The sequence below is a fragment of the Elgaria multicarinata genome, chromosome 5, assembly GCF_023053635.1.
Source record: "Elgaria multicarinata webbii isolate HBS135686 ecotype San Diego chromosome 5, rElgMul1.1.pri, whole genome shotgun sequence".
NCBI lineage: Eukaryota > Metazoa > Chordata > Lepidosauria > Squamata > Anguidae > Elgaria > Elgaria multicarinata.
Genome location: NC_086175.1, coordinates 17,199,528 through 17,211,801, shown reverse-complemented (window position 1 = coordinate 17,211,801; position 12,274 = coordinate 17,199,528).

The window sequence follows — 12,274 nt, the reverse complement described above, 5'->3', positions numbered from 1 at the left end:
AAATGTACAAAGATGTTGCAGACTCTGAGCCCACCGCTGCACTCGTGTTTTGACGAAGATTACTCAAAGATGGAGACTTACAGGACACTGGGTGAATGCCCACGGTCATTCATGAAGTGATAATTTATCACAGTGTGTGAGTAATCGCCTAGTAAGCCAGTTGTCTGGGCCAATTCACACTTGCCTATGGAAGCACGGACTGTTTGCAGGCGGTGCCACGCTATGCCTCCTTGGGAACATAACTATGGAAAAAGCAAACAGGCAGGCCCTGTGACATGGCTTCTTCCTTCCTGTACAAACATTTCCTATAATCACTGTGCCATTCCCATGAAATTTTGCCACAGTCAAGTAGTTCCTGTGCCACTGCGGGTGAGTATGAATTGGCTCTCAGAGGAAACTTGTATGTGATGCAGAATGCACCCAAAGCACTTTCCCGTACTGTGCTCCACATGGCCTGGCAGCCTGTTTAAATGCTCTCATCACGCCTCAGCCTCTTTGCATTAACCATTGGCACACTTGTAGGCCATAGTCCAGAGAGCTGGCACAATGCTAGTGTGCTAATAGTCCATGCAAATGAGCCACGTGGCATCCTGAACAGGGCAGCACTTTGCTCATATCCTGCATCTAATATAAGTAATTTCTCAGACTCCTGATCAGGTATGCTAGTGTTTCCTTCTCTGCTTCATTAGATGATAAAAACAAACAACCAGTTTACAAATGGATACACAAACGCCATGATCAATGGTCATCTTCATACACCCCTTGTCAAGTATAATTTTAGTTGGTTTAACTAAATTCAATATAACTATTTTCATTACACTGCAACATTAGAAGATGTGCATAAAACCATTTCCCCCCTTTCTAAACTCTGTTCTGAGGTAAATTGTCTAAGTGTGCACTTTATCTTACAGGTAGCAGCTCTGCCCTAACAATATTAACTACCCATTAGTTGGTTCTTATGGTTGTGTCTCAGTTAATTTGACCCCTATGTTTCGGTGATAGGATGGGTCTCATATCTGCCCCTCCGAAATGAATCCCCTAAAAGCTGCTCTTAGCTTTCCATATCTTCCCACATTTCAAAGTTGAAAATAGAGACACTTGTCTATTTGTAACATTCCTACTGTCACACCCAGGCTACCACTGAACATCCCTCTTCTCCAATTCTTTTTATTGTATTCATTGGCCTAGTTCACAAGTGGGGAAAAAATGCATGGGGACTCCACATGTGTGAGTGAGCAATGTGTGAGTGAGTGGGTAAGTTCATGGTCTGTGAATGTTGTTTGTGAATACATGCACGGAAGGCAGGTGAGCATCCACGGCCATGTCTAGAACTAGGGAGGGGAGGGGGAGGATCTCGCGATATGGTGATTGCAAGATCCTCCCCTTCAGTCTACATGCAGCGCGCAATGTCCCGGGTGGAAGAGGACGTCGCACCTGCCATTTTGGGGGTTTTTTAATTGAAAATCAGTGCACAAGCACTCCATCACTAAAGTTAGGGTTATTATTATTGCTATTGATATTATTATTATTATTATTATTATTATTATTATTATTATTAAAAAAGATCCTGCCCCCCCTCCAACCCCCCCATGGGCATGGAGCTCCTCAAGAGCTCCGTGCCCCATGCCTGGTTCCCGGCTCCTCACATTTACTCACAAGGAGCCGGGAAGAAACCAGGATGGCTGCCTGCATGTCCCGCAGTCTCAGGATGATCCTGAGACCGTGGGAAACATCAGCATTAAAGCTGTCCTGGTTATCCCAGGAAAAGGGAGGGATCATCCCTCCCTGCCCCCAGGATCCCCTGTGCGTCATGTGGATGCACAGGGATGATCCCTGGGTGATCCCCAGGATAAACCCTCATCTAGGCATGCCCTGAGATGAACACAAAAAAGGAGACTAGGCTCAGAATTTTATATCCAAATTGATTGGAGAAAAAGCCCAATGCATTTCAGCCTCTTGCTTTCTATTATGCCTTCATCAAGGGGTTGTAACAATGCCTGCAGAAATTATTTACAGCAGATTGTCTTGCTGGATCCAGTACATGTTTATAGCAAGACGATCTGTTGTAAATAATTTCTGCAGACATTGTTACAACTTGTTGAAGAAGCCCTCATAAAAAGCAAGAGGCCGAAACATGTCAGGCTTTTCCCAGGTATTCTGTTCAGAGCATCCTGAACCTATTCTCCCTTTTCATTTGTACATGTGCGTGCAAGAGAGAAGAGGGGTATTAATGGGTACAGTTGTGTCTTTGGCACCACTCGCCCTTAGTATGTGGTCCCAACCACTTACCCCTGGGAGCCTACAGTCCTTGCAGGGAGGGAAGTTTCTGCAAGCCTAGATTCTTGGATAGAGATTGTTACACCTGACCCAAACTATTTACTTTTCTTTGGCCTTTCTGTGCTGCACTGGTTGCTAAAGCAGGACGTGCTACTAAACTGAAAACAGCCGTCTTTATTTTTAAAACCTGAAAACATCTTGATCAAGAAGCTTAATCTGACAATGCATCTCATGTTCGGTATAAAATAGCAGCAAATCAAATACACTCAGAAACATTTACCATCTGGATAGGCCGTTCTGGGAGCTGGGGGATACAGAAGTGTGTGTGTTGATGCACGTTTGCATCCCAGTGCTCTAGAATCTCTGTGCACAAATATACAAGGTGGTGGGAGATCTCTCTCTCTCTCTCTCTCTCTCTGTGTGTGTGTGTGTGTGTGTGTGTGTGTGTACATGTGTATTTAAGAGGAAATGCAGGTGCAGGGCCTCCCAATTCAGACTGAAGCCACAGCACTGGGAAGTGGGAGAGTACCTGATGCAGAGGCTATTTTGTCGTTGTTGTTGTTCCTAAATTATTATTTTTTAACAGTTTTAAATGTTGATGGACTATTTCTTAGGGCACAATCCTATCAGGATAGTCTTGAGCTTCTGAACTCAGAGGGTATGTCTAGACCATGCCTTATCCTGGGGATCACCCTGGGATCATCACTGTGCATCCACATGATGCACAGGGGATCCCAGGGACAGGAAGGGGAGATCCCTCCATTTTCCTGGGATAACCGAGATGGCTTTTAGCCCAGTTTTTCCCATGGTCTCGGGAGCATCCCGAGACTGTGGGAGGTGTGGGCAGCTGTCCCGGTTTCATCTCGGCTCCTTGCAAGTAAATGCGAGGAGCCAGGAACCAGGCACAGGACACAGAGCTCTTCAAGCACTCCATGCCCATCAGGGATGGGGAGGGGAGCTGGATTGGTGTTTTTTTAACTTACTTTTTTGCTGGAGCACAGGTGTACTCCAGCTCCTTTTCTTAAAAGCAAAAAAATTGGGCATGATGTTCTCCTTTCTCCCTGGATGTCACACACTGTGTGTGAATGCAGGGTGAGGATCTTGCAATCAGCATATCGCGAGATCCTCCCCACTTTGCTGGGAGGTGTAGATATGCCCAGAGTCTACCAACTATCCAACGCAACACTCCCAGGGAGCTTTGAAGCAGTAGAGGGAGAGCTTGTGCAGCCCATAGAAAGGAGCTTCCATGGTCTCCTCTCCCTGTCCCTGGTCATGCCCCCTTTTCACCCTCTCTGTGCTCCATTCCTGAGTGTGGAGAAGGAGAGAACTGTGCTGGCTGCAAGTGGTGGAGCGAACAGTTTCTGGGAACTAAAAAATCCTATGGCCATCTAGACAGTGCATAGTGGACATATAATTGCTGCCTTAGTAAAGAAGATCATCTGGATTTACACTATAAATGTAACTAGGTTTAGACCAGTGCTGGGGAATGTGGGGCCCTCTAAAAGTTGAATTGCAATTCCCATGAGCCCCAGCCAGCCTAGGCAGTGGTGAGGGATGATGGAAGTTGCAGTCCAACAACAGTTGGAGGGCCACACATCCTCCATCCCTAGTTTAGAGAAGCTGGATTGGCTGAGTGCGTACACTCTAGCTCACTTGCAAAACTGGGATCTCTGAGAACCTGTAAGTGCATGGTGGCCCTCCTTCTCTGCTCCTTAAAAGGCCACTGTATTGCCATTTGTCATGAATGTCACAAGTCCTCCAAAGAAATGGTGAGACTTCAGAAGATAAACCGGCATAGCCTCAGCAGGCATCAACACTCCTTGAGTTAGGCACGAGCTGTAGCCTGCTCAATTTCATTCTCATAAGAGGGGGGAAATCTCCTTTCCCCCACAAACTTTGTTAGAAGAGAAAAAAATGACTTTGGGTTAAGGTGTCACAAGTTTTAAAATTTAGATCTCAACAGTGGAGTCAAATGTTTCACTTCAAGTATCAGAAGTTGAAGGAAAGGCAGCAAGTGTTGGGGGGGGGGGGTTAAGTTTCAAGTGTCCAGAAAGCAAGTCAGATGGCAGATATCAAGAGCCTATCAGGAAGCAAAGCTCTTGAGATTGGAGATCTATTTTTTTTTAAAGTAAACTTGTTCATACCCTTTGCTATCTAACAGGAGTCAAATTGCACTTCAAAAGCTAACAAATGTGTTGTAATATGAGCTTTCTTGAGAAATGAATGATGATGTGTTCATTTAAATAAGTGATGATGCACATATGGATAGATAGATCACCAATGGCTACTAGAAGAGGGTCTCACCCACAGTGAACAGGTTTGCATGACTATGGAGGGGAAATAAGCCACAATAGCTTCTGTCCCACCTGTACCCCCAGTTGCATGCTGAGAGGATGAGCATAATTACCCTTAGCAGTGTGGCTTGACATGTTGTGCAAACCCTGCCAGGGTGGCTTGTCACTCTTGGCAACAAATCACTATGGCTGAATTCACCTGACATGATATGCCACGCTGCTGAGGGTAATTATGCTAATCCCCCCAGCACAGAACCAGCATGTGCATAGGGCGTGGGTATAAGTCACCATGACTAATTTCCAATCCATTATTGTGCAAACCGGGCCAATGAGTAGGCCTTCAAATTCATTTGATTGGCTTCTGTATAATTTTGGAAGGACCGTAGTTCAGTGGCAGATCACAAGTTTTGCATGCACAAGGTCTCACACTCAATCCATGGCATCTCCACTGAAAAGGACCAAGTGGAAAATGATGAAAAACACATTGGCCAAGAGTCACTGCCATTCAGAAATGTAGTTCCAAATATCTGGAGGATCCGGGTTGAGGAATGCTGGAGTAGACAAGGCTAGCTTATGGATGGGTGAGAATTTTAGTTCTGTTCATTTTTGATCAAAATTCACCAAAATGCACAATGCATTCCTTCAAATTCAGGATGGAAAGAATTTGAGATTATTATTTTTAAATTGATATGAGACTCACCAAAAACTGACAAATTCATCCATCCAGGCCCAGGGGGTTGAGTGCTCAGCTGTCAAAAGTCCAGGTTTGAAACCCTGTGTCCAGTGTTTCTGGTGCCACATCAGAATTGCCACTTTTTTGCTTCCCATCTTTAACAGCTACATGAAAGGCAGGTACATGACCCCCTCCATTCAGGGGACAGCTGTACCTATTGAATTTGGCCCTTGCAGGTGGGTGAGAGGATTTCGTTTCAGTCCATGCACCCAAATCCAAATGGGGAGGGGGATGGAGTGTTTGGGACCACAAAGATTCTCCACTTTGTCCTGAGCCTTTTATGCAAGTTGTAGGCAAGCACAATTTGTAATATTGCAAAACGATGGGGCACGTCTGTTAGAGCGTCGGCTTTAGCTTCTGATTTTGTGGCTTTGTGGAGCTTGAACCAACATGAGAAAGTCTGAAGTCTGGTCTTAAACCAATAGGTTTTTAAATAATTGAATATACACAATAGCACTTTGTGTGTGTGTGTGTAAAAACAACTGCATTTTGGTACTGTGTTTGTTTATTGCTGATCTTTTAATTATTACTAAAACTTCCTTTGGGGCATAGTCCTCTGGGATAAGTGTTCATGGGATGGAAAGCTCTGATCTGGGAGCCATCCATCCTACCCCCTGCCTGCAAAAACCCAGCAGGGCAGAAGGAACAGTGGAGGGTTATTTAGCCTCTCTATTTCCCAAAACAGGTCATTTTATTTCAGATGAGCACATCTGTCTCACTCATCTAGCTGGGGCCAGGACTGGGAGTTGAGTTCTAGTGGATCCAGCACCTCCTCCACCACCAGCAGCTAGTCCACCCCCAACACACTTATTTCATCCCCTCTCACTATCATGATACTAAGCTTGGGAGTAGATTTCACTGCAGAGCTGCTGCTGGTGTCTTGGGGAATCTAGGGGGATATCCATAGTCAGACGTCCTCCTCCAAAGTTGGAGCTCTTTCTCCAGACTCAGAGGCAGATATTTCTTTAAAAACAAAACAAAAAACCCACACCTTATTAAAGTAATTGTGCAAGAATTCCTAAATAAAAAAGCACTTTAACGCAAATCAAACAACTGATAAAGTCTTGATAGAGAGCTTTTTTCCACCAGCATTATACCGTGCAATCACTGTGAATTGCGTGAAAAGGACTCCGAAGTTCTCCAGTTTATAATCTCCTTTGACTGTGAAGTACGCTGCCTATCAGACTCCCTGGCTGAGCTTACGGAACTAGTGTCGGAGTTGGTGTTGGAGTCGCCCAGGCTTTTGGTCCTGGGCGACTTCAACATCCCTTTCGGGAGTGGTTTATCGGGTGCAGCTCGGGAGTTCATGGCATCCATGACAAACATGGGCCTATCCCAATTGGTCTCTGGACCTACACATTCAGCAGGTCACACCCTCGATGCTGTTTTCAGTTCCGAACAGACAGATCTGTGGGCGGAGGTGATAAATACCTCTGCGTTGTCATGGACAGACCATTTTCTGGTCAGGGTTAATATCATGGCTACCATCCTCCCCTGCAGGGGTGGCGGACCTATTAAGATGGTCCGCCCTCGAAGGCTGATGGATCCTCTTGGATTCCAGAAAGCCTTAGAGGGTACTATGGCTGGTATTGTCGACGATCCTGTTGAAGCCCTGGTCAATAGATGGAATCAAGACCTAACTAGGGCTATCGACACGATTGCCCCCAAACGTCCTCTCCGACCTGCTTCCAATCGGGCACCTTGGTACACAGAAGATCTCAGGAAGTTGAAGCGGGAAGGTCGACGACTGGAGCGCCGATGGAGGAAAACTCGTCTCATATCCGACAAGGCACGTCATAGAGAACATCTTCGTTCCTATGGGGTGGCAATACGTGCAGCGAAGAAAGCTTTCTTCTCTGACCGCATTGCGTCTGCGAATTCACGTCCAGCAGAACTGTTTAGGGTGGTGAGGGGTCTAACTCGGGCACCTCCTCCCCTGAACCCAGTTTTAGAGCCTTCGGTAGTTCGCTGTGATGCATTTAATGATCATTTCACAGATAAAATCTCTCGGATAAGAGCCAATTTAGATGCCGTCGTTATAACAGAAGCTGAAGCTGAAGTGTCCAGCAACTTTGTGAGTAGGATTACACTGGATCAGTTTCAGTTGGTGAGTACTGATGATGTGGACAAGCTGCTTGGACGAGTAAGGAGGACAACTTGTCCTCTCGATCCCTGTCCTTCTTGGCTGGTCACCCAGGGAGGAGATACAGTTAGACTACAACTACAACATATTATTAATGCATCTCTCAGGGAGGGGAGTTTTCCACCATGTTTAAAAGAAGCAGTGGTACGGCCACTTCTCAAAAAGCCCTCCCTGGACCCCCTGGACCTTAATAATTATAGACCAGTATCAAATCTTCCATTTTTGGGCAAGGTGATTGAGAGGGCAGTTGCCTTCCAACTCCAAGCAGTCTTGGATGATACAGATTTTCTAGACCCATTTCAAACTGGCTTTAGGGCAGGATACGGAGTTGAGACAGCTATGGTCGCCTTAGTGGATGATCTCCGCATGAGCATTGACAGGGGGAGTGTGTCCCTGCTGGTACTTTTGGACCTTTCAGCAGCTTTCGATACCATCGACCATGGTATCCTTCTGGAACGCCTGAGGGCTTTGGGAATCGGGGGCACTGTGCTCCAGTGGTTCCGGTCCTACCTCTCAGGTAGATTCCAGATGGTGATGCTGGGGGATAGTTGCTCCTCAAAAAAGGAGCTGTTGTATGGCGTACCACAAGGTGCCATCCTATCCCCAATGCTGTTTAACATCTACATGAAACCGCTGGGAGAGATCATCCGGAGGCATGGGGCGGGGTGCTATCAGTATGCTGATGACACCCAAATATATTTCTCTATGCCTTCAGTAACAGCATCAGCTAAGGACAGTGTGTCTCCTCTGAATGAATGCTTGGAGGCAGTAATGGGCTGGATGAGGAAAAACAAACTGAAGCTGAATCCAGACAAAACAGAGGTGCTTGCTGTCAAGGGCTCTGACCTAGGTTTGGAGGTGTGTCAGCCAGTTCTGGATGGGGCTACACTCCCCCTGAAAGACTGTGTTCGCAGTTTGGGGGTGCTCCTGGATCCGTCACTCCAAATGACAGCCCAGATAGATGCGACGGCCAGGAGTGCCTACTATCAGCTTCGGCTGATACGCCAGCTGCGCCCCTTCTTAGAGTCAGAAGACCTAAAGACAGTAGTGCACGCGCTGGTAACCTCAAGGCTTGACTTCTGCAATGCGCTCTACATAGGGCTACCATTGTACCTAGTTCGGAAACTTCAACTAGTTCAAAATATGGCAGCCAGGTTGGTCACCAGTACACCTAGGGGTGACCACATTACACCAACATTAAAATCACTCCACTGGCTGCCAATTAGTTTCCGGGCAAAGTACAAAGTGTTGGTCATTACCTTTAAAGCCCTAAATGGTTTGGGTCCAGGTTACTTGCGGGATCGCCTTCTCCCATATAGTCCGCCCCGCACACTCAGGTCCTCTGGGGTGAACTTACTTCAGTCAGCTAAAACTAGGCTGACATCAGTTTCCCAGAGGACCTTTTCTTCTGTCGCCCCCAGATTGTGGAATGGCCTGCCGGAGGAGATTCGTAAAATTAACTCTATGTGTGATTTTAAGGCAGCTTTAAAGACTAGCCTTTTCCGGCAGGCCTATCCAGATCAATGTTAAATCATGAATTTTTAAGATGTATTGATTCCTGTTCTAATGTTGTTCCCCGCCTCGATCTAAAAGGAGAGGCGGGTAAGAAATACATTTATTATTATTATTATTATTATTATTACTCCCATGCATCCTGCTTTAATTGTGCTATAAAGGGAAAAGAATCAAGCTATTTTGCTAGTAGTTTTCAAGTGAATCATTTTTGTTTTCTGAGTGGCCACTGGGGCGCAGGAGCAGGATTTGATATGTTTAAAGAAAATTTAAACAAATGCTTACATCTGCATAAGCTTTAACGATAAAGACTTCAAAATTTGTACAGTAATAGATATTAAGGAGAGCTTTAAGCATACCAAATTTGAATCAGTTTGGGTCATCCGTTGATTTTTTATGATTTTTTTACATTTCCCCCTTAAACCCTTTGCAAAGGATCTTAGGAACACTGCCTCCTGGGGTGTGATTTAGCAACAACAACAACAATGACAACACCAGCTTAGCACTGCAGGGGATAATTCGAGGGAAACAGGTACGTGGGATGAAGCTGAAAAACGTTGAGTTTAAGAATGTTCAGAATCCTCCCTTTCCTGACCACATGGCTATGACACGTTCATGAGTGTATCCGTAACACAGAGGGCTATACAAAGAAAGAAGCACTATAAAGAGTGGAACATCAATTTTTAAATCCCACATGTACTTTACAGTGAAAGAACAACGATTGGGCAGCAATAGAAGCTACAAAACTTGAAGGATCTTTTGCTGTATTTTGTTGTTGTTGTTGCTGCTGCTGCTGCTGCAGCCTTTTAACCCAAATTCAGTTCAGGACCATGGAACACCCAGGCCGTAGCTAGACCTAAGGTTTATCCCAGGATTGTCCTGGGGTCAAACCTGTTCAACTAAGTGCCACACAGGGCATCCAGCGCTCAGGCAGGGACGAACCCAGGATGATCCTGGGATAAACCTTAGGTCTAGCTACGGCCCCAGTTATACTGCAAAGAGTATTTTCCTCACTTGGCAACTGAGATATCAAGTAATGATGTCAATGTGTGAACGAGCCACCACAGATATAATACCATCAATCATCTCATACACAGGGTTTTTTGTTAGGATTAATTCCCACACCAAGGGTTGAATCTGAACTTAGCCTCTCAAAGCAACTCTCATAAATTAAAACAATGAGAGATAGGCCCTGCCAGCAAGCTTACAAAATGAAAAGACAAGGAAGGACACAGAAGGAAGGGGAAGTAGAAAGAAAGGTTAGATAGAAAGATCAGTTCTTCAAGTTTAGAACAAAATGATAAACTCTGTGTTGTTGTTTTATAGCCATGCTGGGACTGGCTTGATCTTCATCTGCTGGTGGTCTTCATTGAATAGAGGTTGTGCCTTAGATGGGTTCAGCGTGCGCGCACACACACACACACACACACACACACTGATATTCCTACTTCACACATTAATTCCGGCACCACTGATTATAAGTGTGCTTAGAATTGCATCTATAATCTCATACATTGATGCTAATGAGATTTACTTTGGAAGTAACTCCCAGGAAGAGTTAAGGAAGAGATGGACAATGAAGCATGTTGCTTCACTGGTATTTACAGAATAAATGCTATGGTGCATAGCAAAACAGATTGAAGTAGCTGAGCACTGCGCTGCGGAAATCCCCTCTTTGCCATGTACTAACAGTGCCCCAAGTGCTGAATGAGAAGGTGGAATGCCAGTCAAGAGGAGCAGCTTGATTGCTCAGCCATGTCTTACTGTCTCCCACTGAATCAGGTAGAGGTGAAACAGCGTGTATCAGAAAGTCACAGAGATGGATAGCACACATTCCCTCCATCTGCATGCAAAACACTTGACACATGAACTGATGGAAAACAAAGACTGTTTGCCCAGACTGAGTGCTTCAGCAGGTTTCATTTCCATAGCCCATTTACACAGCGAAAGCGAGATCTAATAGGTCCCAGAGAAATCAAGCCAGGCCATGATAAGAATTCAAAGGCACAAACCCAAATAAAAGAAGATTATTAGGTACATTGCAGAAGGCAAACAGTAAAGTCTTAGCGTGATCGATACTTGACAAGAGATATGTCACAAATCTCATGTATTGGTCAGACACAGTCTGAGGGTTGTTTTTTCGGATTATTTGTGGGGGTAAAATTGACTAGCTCCCAGACAAGGCACATGAAATGTCACTTTTTATCTCTTGGTTGATATTTTGCTCCAAGAGGGAACAAAACCTTTGCTATTCACCTCCCCGAGAGATTTGATCGAAAAGATAGTCACTCCTGATATAAGGTTGAAGGCGAAAAACTGCAATCAAGTGGAAATTTTTGTCAGTGCCTTAATCTCTGATTTGTAGAAGGTTGTGCTTTGGGATATTTGGTATGTCTGAGGATTGCCACCAAAGAGCCCTTCTGTTCTTTAATGGCTGCACTAAATCTTAACAAACGTGAGCATGAAAACTATTGTGCAGCACTTGTGAAGCATATATCAAAGTTATATTTTTCCAAGCTCGGGGAAGTAGTTGAATCATGCATGTTCTTTATGGAGCTCTGATCAGGCTGATAAAGGCAGTTCAGCTTCAATAAATGCTTTTTTAAGTGAATGTTTTGGAAAGTGAAGAGGAAATTCAAAGCTCAGGCTGTTGCCAAACGGCTCCCCTAGCACTTTGATCACTCGGCGACTGACATTTTGTTGAAATGTCTTGTTTTTATTAAAATGTTGGCATCTGGGGGACAGGGGAAAGTTAACTGGCGTCGCCAAGAATATAATCTACAGTTAAAAAAAAAAACCCTCTGAGTGACACAACTTATTAAGTACTTTGTACACAGTGCTTCAAAAAGAAAACTTTTCCCTGTAGGGTCAAACACAGATTTGCACTTCTCTGAAAAGAAGTATATATTGTTAAAAGCAAGACAAGTGCGGAAGATAAATCAAACTGGGAGCTCTTTGCCTAGGGCAAAAAAGCCCTTAAGTTAGAAGACTTTGTTCCCAACAAAGGGAAGAAAAAGAACCTGCTAATTTAAAAATTAATCAGAATAGAAACAAATCAAGTACTGTATAGAGACCATATATTTCACACTTGCATTTTTAAAATATCATTGTCAGGGTCTTCTTTTTTCTTTTTGAAGGACGTGAAGAACATGCTGCTAAAGGTAGCCACTTTTCTTTTCCACAGAGTACAAGCAGCACACATCTAAATTCCATCACATGAGCTTCCTTCTTCCTTGGTTATCATAGCTTATTTTACTTTGCAGGCAAGTGTCGATTTGGAGCTTCATCCCACCTTCTATATAGCCTGCTTTATCA